The sequence below is a fragment of the Rhododendron vialii genome, chromosome 1a (genome assembly GCF_030253575.1).
Source record: "Rhododendron vialii isolate Sample 1 chromosome 1a, ASM3025357v1".
NCBI classification, from domain to species: domain Eukaryota; kingdom Viridiplantae; phylum Streptophyta; class Magnoliopsida; order Ericales; family Ericaceae; genus Rhododendron; species Rhododendron vialii.
The window spans coordinates 30,432,807-30,458,468 of NC_080557.1; the positions used below are offsets into that span (position 1 = coordinate 30,432,807).

A 25,662-nucleotide genomic window follows, 5' to 3' on the forward strand; every position below is an offset into this window, starting at 1 on the left:
CTATGATCTATGAGTTTTGAGTGGATTTATTTATGTTAAAGATTTATTTAAAACATTTTTTTTTTGCCTATAAAAAAAAAGGATTTATTTAACAACGGATGCCGCTTTGTTCGATGTGGTTTTGCAGGAGGTTTTTGCAGTAATGGGTGAAGAGCAATAGATCGAGAAATGAGAGTATTATTAATTGGAGAAAAAACTTATTAGAGACCGTGGATAGAGCAAAAGAGTTGGGTCTAAAAACCCAAAAGGAACACAACTATTTTTAAGAGATAATTTTTTTTAGTTTTTCATCATTCATTCATCTCGACAAGAGAAATCAAAGTTTACAAAAATGAATCGACGTTGCTAATTGTTCAGATAATACAACACTAAAGATAAAGGACAACTAATTTCAAATTTTATTGGGTCTTTAGTGAATTATAATTTTCTTTTGGTTTTAATCTGTTACTTTTTAAACTCCGCTCATTGAGACGAAAGACATTGAGACGAAAGATCAATCTAAAATATTGACGAATCTAACAAAAAATTCGTACTAACGACAAACAAAAGTATTGAAACAAACATTAAATTCAACTTTTGGAGTAGTTATTCAATGTCTGCGTTTCACCTAGTAATTTTTCTTGCTACTGCAGCAAGAGAGAAGGATATGGTTTGAATAACAATGGCGAAAAGTTCACGCGCAAGTGTGATAAAGATGTGGAAAGCATGTGGTGTGGGCCGTTTAGTTTTTTTTTATTTTTTTATTTGACGGTACGTGTTGTTCCAACAAGCTCTCGCGCACTTGCCTATTCTCCTCCTCGGTTTGGTTAAAGGCAAGACTCAAAGGTTCATAAAAAATTTCTTTTACGTCCTAATTCTAAAAGGTTGCCAAGTTTTCAATGGCGGAGTGCATAGGGGCCTAGAGGGGCCCCGGCCACCCCCAAATTTTATAATTTTACTAATATTATATACAATATAACTAGTACTTATATAAGTAGTACAAAAATGTATAAAAATCTAAATAATTTTGATTTGATCTAGTCAAAAATTAAAATTATTCTACATTGCGATGTGAAACTTTCTTAATTTTTTCATAAACGAAAATAATCACACATGAACGTAGCAATTGTAGATCAAAAAACAAAACATCATATACAACATAGTAACGTACTACAAAAGCTACACAATATGCCATGTCATCGATTTTTAACATAAATAATAATAGTTTTTCATAAATAAAATACCCTCTCTAATAGCTATTATATCCGCAAAGATTTCCATGCTAATTCACCAAGTTCAAAAGGGTTACATTTAAAGGCACCACGGCCCAATTTTTCATCAGTACCGAATGAGAAAGAAGAGTTAACTGGGTTACAATCATCCATAGTCAAAATAAATCAAAAGTGAAGTTACATTATATCTTCAAAATATGATTTACAAAAGATGCTAATGCCTTGTTCGTTTTCCTTTTTGAAAAAAAAAATTCAACTCAAAAAATACTCATTACCGCTACTTTCAATAATTATCACTCATTACCCTTATCTCCAATCATTATTCTTATTTCTCTCTCCATCTCTCTCCACTCGTTATCCCTATTCCAATCATTATTCTCATAAAAAATTTCTCAAAAACCTATCCAAACACAACATAAGTAACTCCTCTTGTCAGCTTTCAAAAGAACGTTCAAATGCATGCACAATATTTCATGTAACTGACCTGATTTATCTCTGAAATATGAAAGGTTGAGTTACACTAGTCCAATAGAAAAATCTACACTAACTTTATATGCAAATGAGATGAGAGAAAATGTGAACAGTGAAAGCAAGGCATAATGACTCAGGTACAATGGAAACAAATGTAACATTGATAATTCATAGAGCAGACAATCATCCATACTCTCATTAATCCACAACATTAATTAGTTACTCCTTTCCTCATCTCAAATTTTATTTTCTCATTGTGTATCATGAGCGAATGCTCCAGCCAGGTGTGTTTAGGGATTCCCATACCCCTTGCTTAACACCTCACCCGTTGATAGGTCTAGAATATTTTATGGGCGATTGCTCCTGTCGAGCATTTTAAGTGATTCCGATATCCCATGTCTAGCACCTTACCCGTCGGCAGGTCTACAATGTATTCTCATTCCGTTTTAAGTATTCAAGTGTCCTATTCATACACACTAGATGCAGGGCGACGTGCAAAGCCCGCCCGTCATGCCTGTTGTGAAGATCTTTTTGTGGTTGTTCCTAATATTCTGGATGTAGTTGCTCGTAGTAGAGATTATATGCATTAGTTTGACCAAGTATTTGATCATAGCAAAAGTTACACGTACCAATCATGGTTTAGATATGTTCTTGTCTTTGGTTGCTAACTGCACGACTATGGCTACAAGTTTGTTTTATACAACTGCAAAAGGCAGAGTTCGTGCAAGTTAGACCAAGCAAAAGTTTTTTGATGGTGACTTTTTCGTGCCAAAAGCTTTCAAAGTTATGCAGCTTATGGATGCTAATTATTTGTTCCTGCTGGGGCTATTGGAAGTTTCTTCAATTGTTGGAGTGTGTTTTGTTGGGCTATTGTCTGCTGGGGTATTGATTGCTGGGGCGGAGGTTGAGCTACTTGATTCGTGCTCTCCTTTCTTGCTTTTTTTATTTGGAGTGTTTGGAGGCAGAGCAAGAAGTTCTTCTGAACGATTTGTTGGTTTTGGGAGGTTTTCGACAGACATGGAGTGCACGTTGAACTTTATTTGGCTGCGCCCTACATAGTTTTTGTCCAAATCAACCTGCGCTTCTAATAAAAAATGCATGCATTGAATTGATAAAATATGCTTCTAGGAAAAGAGAAATGGTATGCAACACATATTCCATAAAACTACTACCTAACACACAAATTTAGCAGACAAGTGCTCTTTCCCGCATTAACCATCATATGAAAGGTAACAAATGATCCTTGCAATATTAACATAGAGTACTCTACTTAATGGAGTTTGCATCAAGTACTCCTATCAACAATATAATAGATTTGAGGCTTTATTTAGTGAAGTCTCCATATAAAAGATATTTGTAGTAAAATTTGCTGATGCTAGGCCAAACAAGTTGTGCGAGAAAATTTCATGCTGGTGTCAATAAACACTCCTAGTTAAGTACCAACTATCTTCAATTTTCTAATTAAGATTTTGTGGCCTCACCTCCAAATACATCCTTAATGCTGTCAACCCGACTCTGCCACTTATCATGATCTACAGCCCATCGAAATCCATGTGACATAATGCATGAAAAGAAAAATATTCCATTACAGTTAGCCATACCAACTAAGGGATGTAAGAAGTACTCAAGTCATGTTATTCATGCAAACAAAACAAAACTTAAGAAAATTAAGTGCACCAATTTTTAATCCGTTTGGACTAGTGCAAAGATCTAATCATAATATTGCAAAGGGTCACAACTAATTTTTATCTCTAGGGCTCTCATAATTAAGTATCTACTTTTTATTTTGGACTTTTTAACTTTCTCAATTATCATACTATATTTCCTAATCTCTTATTTCTTACAAATTAGCAAAATACAATTAAGCACTTTTAATTCAGTCAAGTCTAAGAACACACAAAAAATGTCCACATCGTCCAGGTAACACCATTCATCCATTACAGTATGGAAGTCGTACCAATAGACATACTCTAGCCACTAACCCAACTTAGTAAAATGTTTAAAATGAATATGTGGGTTAATAGAGCTAGTTAACTACCTTCCGAAAGAAGTCTTGGAGCCATATTGACACGCCGTATATCATTACTCCAACATGAAGAGGAGGAGCAGCAAGAGCTAGATACAACTTCTTCACTTTTTTGTCTTGAAGATAGAAAATACAAAGATTCGGAGCAAAGGGCCGGAAGCATAAATTTACACACTTTGGGTTGCAGCTCTTCTCTGGATATTTTACAATGTACTCTGTGAATCAGAAAATGAATTTACGAACTTACTTTGATCTTTCCATGGAATACTGAACAATACTCCGTCGTTCTAGTTAACACTAGGCTGCAATAGATAGAAAGAGATTACCAAATACTCGTTAATAAAATGCCGAAACACATAGCTATTTTGATCCAATTGAAATACCATACCAGTCTTCTGAGCAATTATTAATCTGATGCGTAGTTTTTAGTGGCTCTGTAAATCCCAAGGCTCAAGTAGAAAACTTTGCACAACTTTTTTCAAGATTGTCTGTAGTTCCTGCCACTTTAATCAAATTAGAGGTGTGCAGTAAGGCACAAAATACAAATCAATGCAACATTAAAGGAGAATATCACTCAATCACTCAATCCAAAGGGGTAGCAACTATGCAACACTAAAGGTAGTTGTCATAGCAAAAGGAAATGGAAAGCCTTGATCCAAACACAGCTAAACAAAATGAAACTTCTTTTTTATTATTTTAACCTTAAGAACACACGCAATACAATTAGGACCATTAGAAATCCATAATTCACAAACTCAAATTTGTCATTTTCACTTTACCTACGTCAACAAAAGAAAAGCATCATTTCCGAAATCCATAATTCACGAACTCAAATTTGTCATTTTCAATTTACCTACGTCAACAAAACGAAAGCATCATTTCCACCAAAACAAAATAGCACAGGAAAAACTTTCAACAACCCAAAGCATTGTTAGCATATGTTTCAATACAAGACATCACAACGTCCAATCATAATAAATCAAATACTTTAAGGAATCTGCATCAGAATAAACCCCAAATGCAAATCACAGAAATATACATCAAACCTAGAGAAATCAGCACTAACAAACACATGCAAAGCAGGCAAATCATATGCATACCTTATTCGATTTTGGTAGTGGGGTTCCATGGCCTAGGGTTTAAGATTTGACTGTGGATCGTCCAGTGAGGGTGAGTTGACTATTTTCCTTGCTTTGCGCGTACTCTCTCTCTCTCTCTCTCCGTACTTGAGGAACTTATGGTTGGTGACCGAGATGACCAAAAACAACGTGCAGATCTTCAGGGATGAAGAATTGGTTTTACCCCAAATCGGAGGAGTACTCGCCCAAAAACTCCTCTCTCTCTCTCTCTCTCTCTCTCTCTCTCTCTCTCTCTCTATTTTCAACCTTTAAGGAGGCAGCAATGGTAGACGGAGGAGAAGAATAAGCAAGAACTAGTTTTACCCCAAATCGGAGGAGTACTCGCCCAAAAACTCTTCTCTTTCTCTCTCTGTGTTTTAACGGATGGAGGAGGAGAAGAAGCGAGAGTTCTGGAAGGATAGCTAGAGCTTCAATTACAAGAGCAAAGGAGTGGGGGCCACTGTAACGCCCCAAATTTTGGGAAAGTTAAATAGACAATTTTTATTGAAAATCTAAATAGAGTTTGGCTCATTATTACATCATAACTCCCATAAGAGTACTTTCATTACATAAAAGGAGGGGAAACTAAAGTTCCTAACTACAGCTCCGCCTGCTCCTCCATCCTAGTCAGCTCTTCGGCTCCGAAAGCCTCCAAGGTATACAGCTCACCCTGATCATCTATTAAGTCTGATACATTATACCGGTGTCGCCACCAGTATAATATGTCAGGGTCACGAAAGGTAACACCATGAGCTACGAGAGCTCAGCAGAATAATCCTATATCCTCTAAGCCATAACTTACAAACAACGAGTCATACAAATAGTATACAAACTCATGATTTTCAAATAGTAAATGCATATTCAATAAGCAATTTACAATGATACATCCACATTCCCTATTCTAACGTTAGTGTCTGTGATATATGTGTTTCTCCTATGCGACTCCTCGTAGACTGTGTCACCATTTTTCATATATCAAATCAACATTTCCAAAATCGTTTTTACACACCCAACCTCGGTTCCGCCTCTCCGGGTTCTCGAGTATCCTCACAATGGTTTTGCCTCTCCAGGTTTTCATTGGCACACAAAAACATGGAATTTGGCATTGGCTCCTTTCCACGGATAACCAATCCACAATTCAAAACTCTCGGTTCCGCCGCTCCAGGTTCCCGAGTATCCCACAATGGTTCCACCGGTCCGGGTTTCCATTTGGGTTTTCGAAAATCATTAAAACAATTGCGTTGGCTCCTCTCCACGGATAACCAAACCACAATTCATCCCTCGGTTCCACCGCTCCAAGTTCCCGAGTATACCACAATGGTTCCGCCGCTCAGAGTTTCCATTGGGTTTTCGAAAAACACACATACACACCACACAATGGACAAATCTGGCCATATTGCGGTTTCAAAACCACACCTTGTCTTTAACACACCCTAGGTGTCATGTTTCTACTTTCTCAATTTCTGTGTCTCGTAACATGCATGGAATCCGTTGTAGGACTTTTCACATACGTACACATAAATCATTCATTGTAATCTTGAAACTAAACTAGCAAGATCATCCAACTCTATATTACTTATCATGCTCATATTATCACGTAGTCTTGCTCAACATTTAGCACACAATATAAAGCATAGTGTCACATGGACAGACACCTTTGGAGTGGATACCACTTATGCTTTATCACACATCAAACAAGTAATCCAAGTAATCACATGCTCACAACCATCCTTATGATCAAAATACGAATACTTCCATTCAAGTCTATGTTTCCAAAATTCGTTCTCTCTTCCTTTTTGGAAAGTTCAAAACAACACATGTTTTTCCGGAAAATAAAGTTGAGTTATTCAAAATAGTCATATTTCCTTTCAAGCCTTTAGTAAAATACTTTTCAAGTTCTCATGCATTTCAAACAATACAAACGATATACACATTTTCATTTATTTATACTTAGAGATAAGGGGTAAGAATATTCTACATGATCATACTTCATTTCAAAATTTTAGTAAAACAAGTTTGCTAGATATTTTTAGTACTTTAACTTAACATGCATTTTCAAACACACAAAAAAATATAACTATAATTTTTACTAGAGAAAGTGAGTAGAAATATTCTACCGTTCTTCTTGGCGGTAAGGCGGCTACGGAAAAGTAAGTATGTCGGCGATTGCACGGAATGACTTCCTACGGTAAGCTTGCGGTAGTTTCGAAAGAGAAAGGTTTCTCTCGAAACTAGTTCTTGACTAAACTATGAAACTTTTTAGATCGAGAGGGTGATCAATTGGTGGTTTAGTGTCGGCCTTGAATGAGTTTCTTCAAGAACTCAAGAAGAACTCCAGAACAAAGGAAGAATAAGCAAGAACAAAGTAAGAACACAAGAATTTCTAGAGAGAAAAGTTGAAGGATGGAAGGTCAGAGTTGAATGGCATGGGGGGGTCTTATTTATAGCAAAAACTTGGCTCCCTCTCCCTCTCCTTGGCCGGCCTCTCCCCCCCCCCCCCTCTCTCTCTCTCTCTATATATATATATATATATATATATATCCCATAGATTTGCTCCATAGTCTTGTCAAATCAAGCCTTTCAAGCATGCCAAGTATTGTCACTTCCATCTTTAGGCTTAAGGCTATATAATTCAAGTAGGATCTTAAGCTTTCTAGGTAAATCCTAGGTGATTATAGTCTAGGTTGTAAGTCTTACAAGTCTTAGATGTTAGCCTTCCTTGTTTAGTCATTCCTAGGTCTAGGTTGTAGTCAAAATCTAAGGTAATTAAGGGCTAGGTTCTAGGATGATTAAAGGCTAGATTTGGTGCTTAAAGTAGTCTAGGAATGGGTTGTCAATGGTCATTAGGCTTAAGGGCTAAAGATGGTGTAAGAAAGCATAGCTTTCTAGGAGAAAATAGGCACATGCACACACACACACACACTCCTCTATCTCTCTCGGCCTCTTATCTCCTCTCGGTTCCTCTCTCTCTCTCTCTCTCTCTCTCTCTCTCTCTCTCTCTCTCTCATACTATGTATGTATATAAGTATATATATATGTATGTGTAAAACTAATCATGTTTAGGTCCAAGTAGCTTTATGAGTCTAAGGGAGAGTAATGCTGATAGTCAAGGCTTTCAAGTGCTAGACAATACCCAATGGTCAATACTTCCCCTAGAAAGTATATATACAACTATATATATATACATATACATAACTAAGAGTACTTAGGTACTAACTAGTCCTATTAGGCCTAGGAGGAAAGGGTAATGGTTAAAGGTGGCTTCCAATGACAAGAACATTGTCCATTGGGTAATATTTTCCAAGAAAGTGTATATATGTACATAGTCATGATTAGGGTAGGCTATTATATATATTTGTGTGGGTAGCATGCCCTTGGAATTTCCGGATTCCAAAATGCAAGGGCCCGGATCGAGGGAGCGCGAGCGTGGATGACAAGCGCTCAAAAATACAGAGTCGCCACTCGGGTTTGAAGGTCTAACAACCAAGGACCATATTTTGAAGCACCTATCGCGCTGTTTGATTTGAAAAAGTAAAGGAACCAGTCTGTCATAACAATATCTGGGTTCGGGAGCCAGGTTACGAGAGGGAAAGGGTTTTAAGACACCTCTCTCGCCCAATCCGGAGATCGGTCTCTACTTAGGCATTTTGTGAAAATATTTGCAATTCTTCTTTTATTAAATAATTTTTAGCCAATTAGGACGGGAGAACAGTTAATCGGGATTCAAAACTGTAACACTTTGCAGGATGTAATCGAAAAATAGCATGGATGAATGATATATTAGAAAATAAATGAGATAAAATCCAACACTGTGATTGGATATCAAAACAGTGCGTTGGTATGAATTTGACACAAACAGTGGCCAACTTGCATGCATAGATCGGCCAGCATGCAAGTACACCATCGCGCGAGGGTCAATATCCTCCCAACATGTTAAGTTTTATCTCCTTCTGGGCTCTAGAAGGATCAGTGCACACCTAGGGATAAACCAAACAGTTTATATGTAGTGAAAGTAAATCATTATTACAAGCATGATGAATAGGAATAATATGCAACCCCTAAACAGTGGGGGTATTGAAATAAAGGTCAGAGACCAAGTTGCCCACGCAAGGGCAGCCACAAGAAGAAGTCAGATCAGCACGCGACATACTAGGACAATCGCGCGATGGATATGACTGGACTTCCAGGAATTGCTTTGCATGCTTGGGCTCTGAGACATATCAGAAGCAACCCAGGGGCATTCCAGTTGTAACTGAATAAGCATTCTAAGCTAAGCTATGAATTTTAACATGCAAGTCAGTGGATTAATTTTAATCATGCTTCAAAGTGATTTATGATACCACGGAAAAAAGAAAAATAACTAGTATCCAATCCCCACGAGGACCGTCGCGCGCAGACTTGAACAGTCACGCGCGTGAATGACTCCATCGCGCGTAGGTGTACTAGCTACACGGTTCTTGTAACGCCCCTAAATTCTGGGTACATTAATAAGGCATTTTATTGCAAAAACAAGTGAGTCTGGCTCATTATTACATCACAAAGTCTTTACAAGAGTACTTTTCTCCAACAAGGGAGGGAACTAGGGTTCCTAACTATTGCTCCGCCTGCTCTTCCATCCTAGCAAGCTCCTCGGCTCCGAAGGCCTCCAATATGTACAACTCTCCCTGTTCATCTATGAGGTCTGACACATTATACCGGCGTCGCCACCAATATAATATGTCAGGGTCACCAAAAGGTAACACCGTGAGTTACAAAAGCTCAATAGAATAACCCATACCCTCTAACCCTTAACTTACAAACATTAAACCATAAAATCAAAGATTTCCACATAGTTCAAACATAAGACAGACAATGACACATCCACATTCCTGATCCAAACTAACGTTGGTGTCCATGATTTTTCGAGTTTCTCCTACGCGACTCCTCGTAGACTGTGTCAACATTTTCCACATTTCATAACCATATCACATTTTCAAAATTATTTTTAACACACCTAACCTCAGTTCCGCCGTTCCGGTCTCCCGAGTATCCTCACAATGGTTCCGTCGTCCCGGGTTCCCATTGGCACACATTGCATTGGCTCCTCTCCGCGGATAACCAAGCCACACACCCAACCTCGGTTCTGCCGTTCCGGTCTCCCGAGTATCCTCACAATGGTTCCGCCGTCCTGGGTTCCCATTGGCACACAAAACACACACCACACAATGGGCTACCACGTCCGACCACATTGCGGTTTCCAAAACATTTCACCCTTTTCAAAGCACGCCTTTTCATTAATAACACCCTAGGTGTCATGTTTCTACTTTCTCGATTTTCGTGTCTCGTTTTCATGCATCGACTCCGCGGTAGGACCTTTCACATACGACATCATTCATTGAAATCTTTAAGCTAACAAGATCATCCAACTCAACATTATACCACTAGTAATACAAGCAATTCATGTATGCAAACTCATAACTATCATAAAGATCAAAGTACGAATACTTCTATCAATGATTAAGTTTCTATCTTTCGAAAACCGTTCTTTCTTCTTTTGTGAGAAGTTCAAAACAACACATGTTTATTGAGGTAAAAGTTCATTATTCAACACGTTCATACCACCACTAGCAAAATGAGTTTGTTAATCATCATACATTCTAAGCATAATAAACGATAGATAACCTTATCTACTTAAAAATACTTCAAGTTATACTTTGAACTAAAGAGTAGGGACATCCCATCCTATTTCTCAACATATGGTTCTACACTATACTTGGGTTTAGTGGACAAGGGACTCTACATATACTTAGAGATAGGGAATAAGATGATTCTACAAGATCGTAATTTCATTTCAAGATTTTAGTAAAACGAACCTGCTAATTATTTCTAATACTTTAACTTGCCGTATCATAAGCAAAAACAACTAAAGTTATACTAGGGAGAATGAGTAGAGATTAATCTACCTTGATCCGAAACTAGTCGGGGCTGAATAAGCTAGTTGGAAAATTCTACGGGTGGTGAAACTCGCAAATTTGGACCAAACTTTGGATGGCAGTAACTTGGTCAATCTTTGGCCGAATATGATTGTTCTTGGGTCGAAATTGAAGCTCTAGAAGCGCTCTACAACTTTTTGTGAAGCAAGTTGATCCTAGAAACTACTTTAGGTAGGAGAAAAATGGTGAAAAAGGAAGAGACAGTATGCTGTCTGGAACTAGAAATTCGAGATTTTTACTGAACTTCGGATGTTAGTATCTTTGTCATTTCTTGACCGATTAGGGTGGTTCTTGGGTCTAACTTGAAGGTCTTGAAGTGCTCTACAACTTTCCCGAAGGGAGTTGGTTCTAAGAACTACTTTAAGTAGGAGAAAAATGAGGATTTGTGAAGGGCAGTAGGCTGTCTGGAAAACGAAAATAGTTTCTAGAGAGAAGTGAGAGCAAAGGAGTGAAGGTGTGAGAATGGCTTGGAATGGCCTTGTATTTATAGCCAAAATCTTGGTCCTCTCTCCTCCCTCTTGGCCGGCCACTCTCCCTCTCTTTGTCCAATGGATTTTGTTCCATTGTGTTGTCATTTCAAGCCTTGAAAGCATGCAAGATCTTTCCTTCTTTCTCATCCATTCTAGAACAAGTTTAGGTTATTCTAAAGGGTTCCTAGTCTTGTCTAGTACTTAGGAGACTTGTTTGTATATGGAAGAGTAAGGAAAATCTAGATTTGGTTGTACTTGATTGTGTGAGAAGTTGGCCAAAAGAAGTTGACTAGATTGAGTGAGCAACACATGCACACACATCACTCTCTCTCTTTCTCTCTTTCTCTCCCGGCCTCTCTCTCTCTCTCTCTCTCTCTCTCTCTCTCTCTCTCTCTCTCTCTCCAGTACTAGTACATATATGTATATATATACTTCTTGTACTAATGAATACATATACATATATATATATATATATATATATATATACATATCCTTAGGGTACTATGTGATCTAATAAAATATCAAGTCAAGATTTTCTATTAAACAATTCAAATAAACACATGTGTACTTGTAGGCTTATATATATATATATATATGTGTGTGTGTGTGTGTGTGTGTGTGTACAAGTCCAAATATGTATATTATAGTACCATGAGATCTAGGTAGATTTTCAATATCCAATATAAAATTATAAGATCAAAATTCTCCATTAAAATAATCCAATTAGGCACATGTTCTTATTATAATACTAGATTATGTACTTAGGATATCTTAGGGTAATATATTATAAAGTACACACACACACACACACACACACACACACATATATATATATATATATACATATATATATATATATATATATATATATATATATATATATATATATATATATATATATGAATATATCATCCCATGGGAAATCTAGGAAATGATTTAATAAAATAACCATAGTACTTGTTGGCAAGACTAATGCTATTATCCAATGGGTAATAATTTTCCTAACGGTTATTGACCGATGGATAAAAGGGTGAAGTAATATCTACTTAAATAATACTTATATGTCCTTTTAGGCATGTATATATATACCTACCTATATATAACTATATCCTTGTACTTAACAATCTAGCATAGATATCTTTTTAATGAAAAGTCTATTATCCAATGGATAAAAGTTTTCCTAATTTTTATCGTCCAATGGGTAAAGATCCAAGATGACAAATATGACTTGATTGACTAGTCATATATATATGTGTGTGTGTGTGTGTGTGTGTGTGTGTGTATAATAACCTAGGTCCAAAAGGTTTCATTAGGGCTTGAAAGGTTTAAAAGGTTCACGGAGGTTCAAAAGGCTCATCTAGGGTTAGGAGAAAGTAACTAGATGAATTGGTAGTTAGGTTTCTCTAACTAATTGGTTAGAATCTAACTATACTTGTCAAGTAGAATCTCTAGCCAAGAAATATAATTTTAAAAGACTAAAATCTAATTATGACGGATTATTAGGAATACAAAAGGAAATTTTTGGAAGCGAATCCAAGTATTAAAAAAAAAATTCAAATTTTTAACGAAATTTTTACTTACTAAAAATCAGGGTTGTTGCAGTTCTTGTAACCCTGCTGACTTCTGGACCAGAACTGGTATTGATTACCAGCCTTGGCCCTGCCAACCCCCCTCAGGGATCAAAACAGTACGTAGGTAGAAAATGTATACCTTTGCTTGAGTGATATGAAAATGGCTTGAACAAGGTGGTAGAGCTTGTGAAATAAGTGTATGAAAGTGGTTTGAGTGATGAAGTAGTAAGGGTATTGAGGATTGTGTAGCCCTTTGTTTTTTTGCTTGATTTTTTTTGTAACCCTTAGGAAGATGAACCATGGGGGTATTTATAGGGGTTGGAAGAGAGTGTGGTGGGTGGCTAACTTGGAGGAGAGACCATCCAACAAGGCTGGCCTTGGTTTACTTGGTGGCTAATGCCATCCCAAAAAGGTGATGGGAGAGCTTAAGTGGGTGGCTAACTCCAAGGCCCTGCAAATGTTGTTCAATCGACAAAAACGGGGTTCCACAGGTCAGTAGCCCCCTGATCATCACAAAATCCAGCTGGAACAAGGTGAAAGGGACAGATGTTGACCATTGCGCGAGAGAGTGACATCATCGTGCGATTATTCCACTAACCCACGCGATGGTCAAAAGTCAAGGCTTTGACTTTGACCAACACCTGGCAGATGGAGCATCGTGCATGAGCTCCATTTCAACGTGCGATGGTCAAACCTGAGGTCAGGATTTTGACTTAGGGTTTTGGGGTTTAGGATAGGCTCCATTCATTCCAAGCTCAAACCATTTCATTCTCAAGACTGTTTTTTATCTGATCCAACATCGGGAAAACAAGAAACCAAAAAACAAAGTAAATCAATTGGGAGATCCAAATTGAGGCGTCTACAATTTGCCTAGAAAAATCTAGGAAAGGCTACTAATAGGTCAATAATAGGTTCAAGGCTATTACTTATGGAAGAAAAGATATGATGATGAATCATGGCCTTCTTGATGTCACAATACATAATCATGGTTGTTTGGAAGAACAAACTTGGTCTTGGTCTTGGTCTTGGTCTTGGTCTTGGTCTTGATTAGACAAGTTCATGGTAGCACTATTTTCTAGACAATAGGAAGTCTTATTTCTATTACTCAAAGGATAAAAATTACCCTACAAACTATTATTTAATGGATAAAGAGGTAATGACGAGAAAAGATATTCTTAGAAGAAGTAATGATGAGTAATAAAGTCTTGAAATGACTTGTCATGAAAGTGAAATAATTTCCTAGTCTATGATTGAAAAGGTTCAACTAAGGTATAGAAAGGTTCATTAGGTTCATCTAGGGTTAGGAAAATGTAACAAGGTTGAATGGGTACTTAGGTTTCTTTAACTAATCGGTTGAAAAACTAATTCTACTTGCCAAGTAGGATTTCTAGCCAAAAAATATAATTTAAAGATTTTATTTAACTTGCTAGGAAAATATATAAGTGCTTCTACAAGCATACTTGTCTTTAGAAAAGAACTAAATTGTCCGGGATGGAAAGATATAATTTTATAAGTTTCAAATCTAATTATGACGGATTATTAGAAATTAAAAAGCAATTTTAAAAGCAATTTCCAAGAAATAAAAAAAATTCAAATATTTAACAAAAATTTTATTTTCCAAAAATCAGGGTCGTTACAGCCACGTAGCCCACTAAATGCAAGAAGCAAAATAACCATTCCGCCCAATCAACCAAGAACAACCCCCAACAATAGAGGGGTTGTCCAAATTGAATAAAAAGTGGCTAGCAATTGATTTGGCCAAAGTGTTTCTTTTTAAGGAGGAGAGTAGGACAATTTGTCCAAAGCATGTGATAATCCTCATTTCAACATTTAACGACTAGCCCAAGTCCAACGAACAGTGTACCACATGTCAAACATATATTAAGGTTCTCAATCTTATAAAGATGAATGATACGATCCATTGGAACAAACCACAATCTTAGAATAAGAGAATAAGAAAATTTACGAAAAATTGCTGTGGGTACCGTACCCTGAAAATGGGGTATCGGTACCAAATTCAAACATTTCGCCACTGGACGATTGGTATCGGTACCAAGGAAAAAGTGGTACCGGTACCGAAAAAAGTTCGGTAATGGTAGGTAAACAAGAGATTGAAGCACTGGTCAACGGTACCGGTATCGAGAAAAGTGAGCAACCGGTACTCACCTGGAAATTTTTTGCGATTTGTCCAAACATGGCAGATTTTACTAGAACTCAAACCAAAGCTTTAAAACATGATCAAAGCACCAAAATGCCTCATAATACATAAAGAGCGTATAGAATCCCTACCTAAAGATTGGAAGCCCAAACAGAAGCTCGATCAAGCCCTAGAATTTCAAAATCAACCAAAATGTTCTCTCTCCAATCCAAGCTTAAGAACACTCGAATACAAAGGTTTTGTGATGGATCTAGGTGGGTTCGAAGTATTATGCGGTGTCTGAGTGTGAGAGAGTGAGAGGGAGAGTGAACCGTGAGGGATGAGAGAAAGGGAGGTGTTCGTGTAAGAGAAGAGGGAAATAGGTAGATGGTGTTGCGTGGTGTTTATCCACACACACCTATATAGGGAATTAATTTTGACACTCTCTTTTTCTCTAATGGTACTTCCCTTCTCTCATAAAATAAATTATCTAATAGAGACACAAAGGAGAATAACGTTAAAAAATAGGGGAGTGACAATATCACTCCACCATATATATACAAACACACTAATAACACTTGCACCCCTCCACACACCAACTCACATAGTATCAAATCCTTGCATATTCACCCCAAAAACACATTTCACATTTTCTCATAATTCATGCATTTCTAAAACATTAACACTTTGTTTGATTGTCAGTTTTGAGATAAAAAAAAAAACTCTACAGGTTTGCATATTTTTCCGTCTATAGTAATTTTTTTTAACATTTTAACAAACTCTTTTACTTTTTGAATAGAGTTACGCTATGTACATCTAAAAAGTAAAAAAAAATTGACAAAAATCACTAAAGATGAAAAAACACGAATGACGAAACGGTCAAATTTTTTAGAGAGATTATTTTTGAAAAGAGAACCAATCAAAGTGTAAATATTACAGAAATTTAATACCGATCTTTACAAGATATGCTGAGTTCATTTTTGAATGAAAATGTTTTTCTTAAATCAGCCCCTCTCGATCTAAACTTCTGAATTTGCCACTGCAAGTTTAGAACTGAGGATATCTAAATTTGTAGCTCATCTATGCTGCAACTTAAGCTACCCTTGAGTTGTGTGTGCGTTTAATTTAGAAAAAAGAATAAATTCTTTACACCGCTGGTGTAAACATTTGTTTCCTCTAAATCAATTGCATCACAATACGTGTCAAAACAGTGGTCCCAATTAATAAAACATGGCGACGTGGCGCAATACAATTGATTTGAAGGAAACAAATGTTTACACCGGCGGTATAAAGAATTTATTCTCTTTAGAAAAATATGTGGAACTGGAATGATTGAGATAAACCGGAGGTCTAAGTGGTAGTCACATGAGACATTTGAAGCAACAAATTCGGGTTCATTTTTCAAAACGTGCATAATATATATATATATATATATATATATATATATATATATATATATATATATATATATATATATATATATATATATATATATATATGAGACCTGCTATCCCTCCCCTGACACACCCCCCCTCCCCGGCCCCACCTCCCTTTTTTCTTTTCTTTACTTTTTTCCTTTTATTTTCGGTTTGGTTTTTTTTTATTTTTATTTTATTTCCTTTTCTTTCTTTCCAGTTTGAATTTTTTTTTCTCTTTAATAATAGGTTCAAGTCTAATTCTAGACTTTGTAAAGTAATTGAGAGAAAAAAAAATGTTTCAATTGATTATTTTTATCCGACTATTTTATTTTTCTTTTTTTGTCCTTTATAGATTAAAAAATATAGTTACGAAAATAAGTGTTTCAATTTTCAATCCGTTTGAACCAGTGCAAAGATGTTATTTTTCTGATCATTTCATCCTAAATGGTCGTAATAAATTTTTGGCTTCAAGGCCTTTCAATGGACACCCTAAGAGAGTCTTGAAACTAAATAATGAGTCTTAGGGTGTTTGTTGAAAGGCCTTAAACCAAAAAATTCATTATAACCATTTAAAATAAAATAATAATAAAAAAACGATCTTTGCTCTGATTTAACTGAATTGAAAATTAAAGCACTTAATTCTTGAATTATATTTTTAAATATACAAATGGTGTATTTATAGAAATTAAATAAATAAGATATAAGTAATTAAATAAATAAAAAATTAAAAAGTAGGGGGGCCCGAGGGCTCTGCTGTCCCCATTGGCACAGTAGCTCCTACGAAGCCCCTAAAACGTTTCCGTTTTAGTTTTAAAAAAAAATAGAAACCAGCCATTTGCAATCATATGGAGTAGAAACGTGATTTGAAGCAACATACTACTGGATCAGTTAAGAGGATTTATGCTAAATAATGGTTAACAAATTTATTAAATTGTACTATAGTTAAAAAAAAGTCATCCTTAATATAACATTTGTATTCTGGATTAGTATGTCGTTTGCAAAATATACATTTCGTAATTAGTTCCCGAACATTAATTGTAATCTTAATGAATTTTTTGTTTTACGGCCTTTTAACGAGCACCCTAAGACTCATTATTTAGTTTAAGGACTCTCTTAGGGTGTTCATTGAAACGCCTTGGAGCCAAAAATTTATTACGACCATTTATGATGAAATGATCAAAAAATAACATCTTTGCACTGATTCAAACGGATTGAAAATTGAAACACTTATTTTCGTAACTATATGTTTTAATCTATAAAGGACAAAAAAAGAAAAATAAAACAGTCGGATAAACATGATCAATTGAAACACTTTTTTTTCTCTCAATTACTTTTCAAAGTCTAGAATTAGACTTAAACCTATTATTAAAAAGAAAAAAAAAATCAAACCGGAAAGAAAGAAAAGGAAATAAAATGAAAAAAAAACGAACCGGAAAAAAAAGGAAAAAAAAAAAGAGAAAAGAGCAAACTGTAAAGAGAAGGGAGAGAGAGAGAGGCGGGGGGTAATTTGGGCAAAGGGAGGTGGGGCCGGGGGGAGGGGGGTTGTGTGTCAGGAGGGAATAGCAATTTACTATCTATATATACACGCGCACACCACATAAAGGTCGAAAAGCTAAAAGTTAGAGACAACGCGACTTTTTTCTCTATAAAAATCTATCTGTTCGTGTAAAGCAAATGCCATCTGGTTAAGGGTTTGGGAGGAGGCGCCTCCTCCCCCACCGCACTCCACCACTGTAACCCCACAAATAAACTTCCACAAACAAGCATTATCAACCCCCCCCCCCCCATCTCATCCCTTGTGCCCCATCATCTCTCGATAAACCCACTCGCCGACGCCGTCTGCTTTATCTCGCCATCGTTCTGTACCTAGATGGTCTTCCATCGCGATCATCTTCGCACGCATAGCATTTTGTTTGTTCAAATTCGCAATCGGATGCAGATCCGATGATGGGTCCGTTTTGGGAACCCGGTTAATTTTGTTGTTGCTCTCCAACCTCGCGCGCCAGCCACTGCGCTCCCCTCTGTCGTCGTCGCCAAACGTTTGTTGGTTTGTCCGGTGTTGTTTGGTTTGGTATTGTTTATCCCAGTTGGACCGAACTCGTTAATTTGCTGATTGGTTTTTTCTGTTTATTGCATGTGTGCTTGGCTCTTTTAATTGCATGTTTTGTTTGCCCTGTGTGTTTGTGGGTCTTTGGGTTCTCTAGTGTCTAGTGTCGATTTTTGCTTCTAAATAAATGGTATCTCTTTCCAGTTTGAGTTCCGTCTAAGCATTTGTAGTTCTTTGGTGTCCCTGCACACATGAACCCTTTTTTGTGTTATGGTAATATGGTTGCTATGCGCTGTGTGTTTTTATCTTGATTTTGGGTTTTGACTGACTAATCTAAGTCTGCCGTCATTATTATAGACGTGATTCGGCCAGCGGTTTAGTCACTGGTATGCACTCTCACACATACAATTTTCACACACATGCACTGGCTGTTGGATGATCTGAGTTGGACATTGATATTATGGGCGTGCTCTGGCCAGCGGTTTATTTGCCAGTTTATGTTCACTTGGTATCATCTTCTGTATTGATTTTCTAGATTTGGCGACTTTGGGTGGTATGATGTATTTTTGGGTTCCACGGTTTTGAATGGTAAGGGTACGGTTTGATTTGTGGGTTAATCCTCATCTGAAGTAATGGTTGTAAAGATTCGTTTGGTGGTTCATGCTTGCGAGGCAGTGCCGATCCATTAATTTCTTGTGATGTTTGGCAGTTGAAGATTACAGCTTGATGCTTCGCGGATGCGTTTGTTGGTTCTTCGGTAATGGTGGCTTGTGGTTGGGATGAAGGGGTGGGAGTTTAATTAGTAGTTTGTTGGTGTCATAGGATCGGCGTTGTTTTGTTGGGTTGTGTATGTAGAAAAAGTGAAGGGGAAAAAACGACCCCTTTAATCAGTTGTATAGGGTACACCGCCCTCCTAGCAGTTTCATTTCCAATAACCGCGGTTGCAATTCATTTATTGCATTCTCTCTACCGATTTTAGAACGCTGTAGTTGGTATCGGTCGTCTAGTTGTATGATATCTAACCGTACATGCAGTTCTCTTGACTTGGGTTGCTTTAGTCACTTGGTTTGTATCGGTAAGTTTCTTGAAGGAAGTTTTGTCAATAGTGGGACTACTGTGACAGTTGGTCATCGCCAATCTGCATGCAAATCTTTAACGTTTAACCACCAGATCAATTTATCGCTGGATTGTATCCTTCATTTGGTTTGATTGTGTTATTTGTCTTCAATAATGTGCAAATTGACTCTTCAAAAAAAAAAAATAATGTGCAAATTGTCCCATTTCAGTTGTATTAGTTGCACACACAATAGGTTGATAAGAGAAGTTTGTACGTTTCCAACCAAAAAAAAAAACATATAGGTCGTATATACATTATATCCATTGGGAAAGTCCGTTACTGTAGGTAGATAGTTTCAGGTCTAATTATTTAGAGCCAGGGCCGGCTTTGGGCTAAGGCCCAAGAGGCATGTGCCTTAAGCCCCCAAATAATATGTGAAAACTAGGACCTCCTATTTTTTTGGGTATCCATTATATATGTCCAATCTTTTTAGGTATAGCAACACTAAGTGCCTATTTTAACCCAAAGCACCTATTTTACATTTAGGTTCCGTTTGATAATAGTGATAGATGGTTGAGATTCGTAAGGAGATGTGATTATGATTGGGATTGGTAATGAGAAGAGATTGATAAGGAGATGTGATTGGTGTGATGAGTATGTTTGTTTGTGATGGGATTAGATGATGAGATTATTAATATCATGTTTGTTTCACATGGGATATGATTGGATTGTTAGTATACATTTCCGTTTTTGTCCTTATGCAAAACTGATTTAATTTTTGGATGGATATTTTCTGGATCAAACCAATTTTTCAGAAAATAATCAGAAAATGAAAAAAAAAACTTTTGAAAAAAGAGGTAGAACAAGGCTATAAGCTTAGGTATTGTGGTCATTAGATGATTTAAGCAAGGCTATCTTTGTCTTTTCGCATTGGAGGAGTATGGATTGAACTACCAATATCGTGTCCAAGAGAGGATTTCCAGTACCCCAAATGACAGGATTGCTAGTCCCTTGGGCTTTCCAATCCCAATCTCAAATGTGCAAACAAACAAGGTATTGTGAGACCCATGAGATTCATACTCCCAACCCAACCCCCAATCATGTTATCAAACGGGCCCTAAGGGAAAATGACGGTCCAAGACATGTTTTGATAATTAATATCCGTCAAATGAGAACATTTGTTAATGTTGAAAATGTCCTGGGCGAACATTAAGTATTAAAATACGTTCTTGGCCGTCATTTTCTCTTACATTTAAGGGACACAAGCCCAATGGTTGGGCCCAACCTGACTTGCTCAATCAGAGGAAACAAAAAAGGGGGAAAAAATGGGGAAAATGACAGCCCATGACGTGTTTTGATAATTTATATCCGTCAAGGGCAATTTAAGAACATTTGTTAATGCTGAAAATGTCATTGGTGGATATTAATTATCAAAACACGTCATTGACCGTCATTTTTCCAAAAATATGCAAATCATGGACGAACCTGTCTTAATGTAGAGCCCATTGAAAAATGATCCCATGTGGTGGGTTCCTCGATAAGTTTTATGCATATTTTACCTTTACAGCTCTAATCTCTTTTCATGAAAAAAAAATAAAAAGGAAAATGATATTGGTACTTTAAAAATTGATGCAGGCACTCCAAAAAACAAAGGAAAATAGCTTTGGAGTTACACTAATTTTGGAGTGTCTGCATTAATTTTTAGAGTGCCAATATCATTTTCCAATAAAAAAGATAAATTAGAGATCAAAGGAGAGAAAACAAGATCAGAAATTAGTATTTGTATGGAGTTTTCCTTGTCGAATACATGCATTTGTTTTGAAAAAAATTATTTATCTACGTATTATTTTATTTTTGTAAATTTTATTATGGGTCTCATTGTCTGCGTCCGTCTTAGGCCTTCAAAATCTTAGGGTCGGCGCTGTTCAGAGCCACATTTAATTTCTAGACTTTGAAAGTACAACCAAAATATTTTTCATCAACTGAAATCATTCCATTCTTATACTATATAACACTTCTAACAAGCACTGACTTTTACAAAAAAGAATCAATAACATTGAATTCCAAAATGGAGACTGATGTATTTGGTTTTCGATACAAGCCTAGATCTCTAACACATACGGTTTTCGATACAAGCCTAGATCTCTAACACATAATGACAATGTAGCCGAAAAACAAGTTTGGCAATAGTTCAAGTCAAAAATAAAGACCAAAAGCCTCTAAAAAAAAGCCCATACATAGAATAAAATAAAATAAAAAGAGAAAAGAGAAGCTAAAATCCTTAAGCAGCAATGCAAACGAGGCAACCGGAAAGATTCATCTTGGACCACCACCCTTCCACTGGCAACAACTTCCATTATTGTAACGCGAACAACACCTTGACAATTGAGGAGAAGCTGAGAAAGAGGAAAAGTAGGGAAAAACCAAATAGAAAGCGAGAGAGAGAGAAGAAGAATTTTACTAATACATTTGGCGAAAAACTTCACATTTTACCCCATTCCTTTCAAACGCTGGCTGAGAAAGTAGACAAGAGGAGGGAGTTTTCCGTAACCTAATCTAAATATGAGGGGTTTAGGCGATATTCTAAATAATTTTTTTTGAAGAATTCCCAACAGGCAAAAAAATAGATAAAGTAAAAATAAGACTCACAAAATTCACATATCATTGCACTTTTCTTTTCCTATTGTTGTATTGATTTTATCCTTTATATTTATGATATTTTTTTTGTTGATCAAAAAAGGTATCCTGTATAGTATTTTGTGCGTTGGTAAATTCCTCCAGTAATTGACGATCATTCTAAACTCTTGTAAAATTGGTATTGGTTTTCTCAAGTGATATGAATTCCTTTGGGGTCAGTTCATATGAAGTATTGCTCTGCCTCTAAGTGGCCCCTTCTTAGTAGACGGTGGATTTAATGTTCCCCAAGGTTAGTTGAGGTGCGCGTAAACTGATCCGAACATCTAGTAATAAAGAAACGTACTGCATTGGCCTCATAAGCAATGAGCAACATAAAAGCACGTAGAATTTACCCTAGTGCTCTTAAATGAGCTGGGATTTAAGCATTCATCCCATTTTGAAATTTGGATCGGCGGTGAATGTGATCCAGGCCCGTTTTTGTACCTTTCGGTTCCATGCGTTGGCTGGCATATACGGAGCTAGCCTGATTACGAGGTAGGCCCATTCGAATATTTGAGGCAACCACAATGAAAGCCCAAGTATCTGTGTGCCAGACGAGACGACTACTTAATCCTTAATTGGGTATGTTCGTTGAACCGTTCTACTCACACATACTACTTTTACACATACATTGCACAGTTTTTTGTGGGGCCCATTATGGGGTCCCACAAAATGATCCGAGCCGTTCATTAATTTTAAAATATTTTTTTAAGAAACTTTGTAAAAAATCAGCTCAATCGGATACATGTAAGTACTTGAACCAATCTTACAACTTTTCATTCTCAATTCCGGAGAATGAAAAGTTGGAAGATTGGTTCAAGCATTTGCATGTATCCAATTGAGCTGATTTTTTACAAAATTCCTTAAAAAAATATTTTAAAATTAATGAACGGCTCGGATCATTTTGTGGGACCCCATAGTGGGCCCCCACAAAAAATCTGTGCAATGTATGTGTAGAAATAGTCTGTGTCGGAAGTGTTTTCCATGTTCGTTTTGGGTCTCTCGAAACAACTCTTCTTTCTGTGCATGGTTCGTACTAAGTTCTTTCTTAAATTATTCCTCTTATTTTCTCTTATCTATCCATCTCCACTTATTATTCTAAAAATCTTCTTTAAAATTCAAAGTCTTTAATCTTAACTCATCTGCAAGGAGTAATTATTCAGTGGTCTTGGGTCACTGAGTAGTACTATTCACACACTTTGTTCAATCCCGCAGAAATATGTAGTGGATAAGGGTGTTAGAGCACTATTTGGCGGTGCCTTAAGAGCAAAAACAAAATCTTTAACTCAACTAACAAAAGCCAAGTTCGATCATCATATCCAAATCTTGCATCGCCATTTTCAGTTGCTCCGTATTTGCTCGGTTACTTACTTAGGTTTTTTTTTTTTAAAGAGCAAAAACACTAATGGTGTGTTCTACTTACTAAATTAAGTACTTAATTTTTGAATTAAAAGTGATGTATTGTGAGAGAATGACATGTCTTAGTAAATAAAACGGGAGAATGACATGTCATGTAAAGCGAAAAGTACTTACAATATGGGCCTAAATATTAAAAAAAAGGAATTGATTTTCATACTCCCTTTTTGTTATCCACACTCCTTTTTTTTTTAGTGTTGAAAGTGTATGTTTTTTTTTTTTTGCTGAAAGACAAAAAAGGGAGTGTGGATATAAAAAATGGAATGTGAAAATCAATTCCCTAAAAAAAAACTCAATCTTGTACAAACTCGTAAGATTGGGAGGGAGGGGGGCTGTTGTCCCCAAGGGGATAGCAACATGCTGCTGCACCCCATTTTGGGGCCCATTCCGGTCTCGCTCCGATGATCAGAATCGTTCACTTTGTAGAGCTCATCGAGTAGAACAACTATAACAAAAATCAGCTTAATTGGATATCATTAAGTGCCTGATCGGAACCTTTTTATCTTAAAAAGAATGAATCCGAAACACTAGATCAAATCCACTGTAACCCATGGACTGAGAGTTATATGGGCTCTGATTAGGTATTAATGATATCCAATTGAGCTAATTTTTTGCATAGTTGTTTTACTCGACGAGCTCTACAAAGTGAACGATTCAGATCATCGGAGCGAGACCGGGGTGGGCCCCAAAATTGGGACACCCGCCCCCCCCCCCCCCCCCCCCGTAAGATTGTACGATATGAGCATTGGAGGTGTACATATTTTGTTTCCATTTATACGAACAATTAGTGTACTTTCAAATGGAAGCGGGGGCGGTTGTGCCGTGCAGCTGTGTCATTCAAATCGTTCAAAAATGTTTTAGATGGTTCTATTATTTATTACCACTAATAAATATTTTGATATGGATAAATGAATAAGAAATTAAATAGGCATCATAAATGACAAACTTATTTAGGTGTCCATTCATATGAGTTTAAATACTTATGTTCACATTCTTGAAATGCATTCTTGGCCAATTATACCCCTAGTTGTAAGTGTGTATATATATGCTATATATGTATTGATATTTATTCCCCATTATCCCATATTTACCGGGAATGGGCAAAACCCCAATTTAAATCGTATTACTGTATGTTCCTATTTCCACGTCCTGCATTCCCATAAACCTCTCCCCCATAAAACCTCCTCCTCCTCCTCTCACTCTATAATTGAAATTGATGCCCACCGCCTCTCTCCCCTCCTTCGAACAACATCCTCGCCGGCAATATATATAAATAACCCCTCTCTCTCTCTCCCCGAAATCAACCGAGATTGCATCAATGATAGTTTGGTTGCTAAAGAAGAATAAAATCGGCGGTGCTATTGGATGGACCAGAACACGACGGTCGTGAGGCAAGGTGACGCCTACGATCCGAGCCTTGTCCAAGCCATACTACTCGAGAGATCGTCGCCAAATATGCCGGTGACGTCTGTGATCTATTTTTTCGTTCCTCCGGGCAAGGTCCATCTTTTTTGTTTGTCATCTTGATTACCCAACCAATTTTTGGGCATCAGATTTGGCCATGTAGAAGTACTATTCATCCAAAAATCTTGCTGGGTTTACTTTGTACTCTTGATGTTTATTCCTTGCCTAAACTTGTCCAATATTTTATTTTTCATAATATGTATGGAAGAGATGCTATACATCAAAACAATCATGAATGGTCGAGGTTCCAAGGTTGAGTCACGTAGCTTCCATCCTCTTAATCGCCACCATTATCGGATTCCGTTGCGGGAATATCAGTTTTAGGTATTATGTTTTTCGATTTTTGTCATGTTTGTGAATTGATGATGTTTTGTTTATTTACCTCGATTAAAACCTACACTTCTCAAAACTTGTCATGTTTTTCGATTTTTGTCATGTTTGTGAATTGATGATATTTTGTTCATCTACCTCGATTGAAATATACACTTCTCAAAACTTGTCATGTTTTTTATTTGATCATGTTTTGTTCATCTACCTCGATCGAAACCTACACTTCTCGAAACTTGCCATGTTTTTCGATTGATCTTATTTTGTTCATCTACCTCGAT

General features: G+C 36.7%; 1 long non-coding RNA gene across 1 annotated transcript; it reads right to left on the minus strand.

Annotated features, from left to right (window-relative positions):
• Window positions 1-3,954: 3,954 nt before the first annotated feature.
• LOC131324624 (uncharacterized) lies at window positions 3,955-4,921 on the minus strand. Its single transcript, XR_009199397.1, has 3 exons — window positions 4,809-4,921; window positions 4,097-4,205; window positions 3,955-4,010 (listed from the first exon to the last, which is right to left on the minus strand). It is a non-coding gene; the product is annotated as an uncharacterized LOC131324624 (long non-coding RNA).
• Between the last annotated feature and the right edge of the window lie 20,741 nt (window positions 4,922-25,662).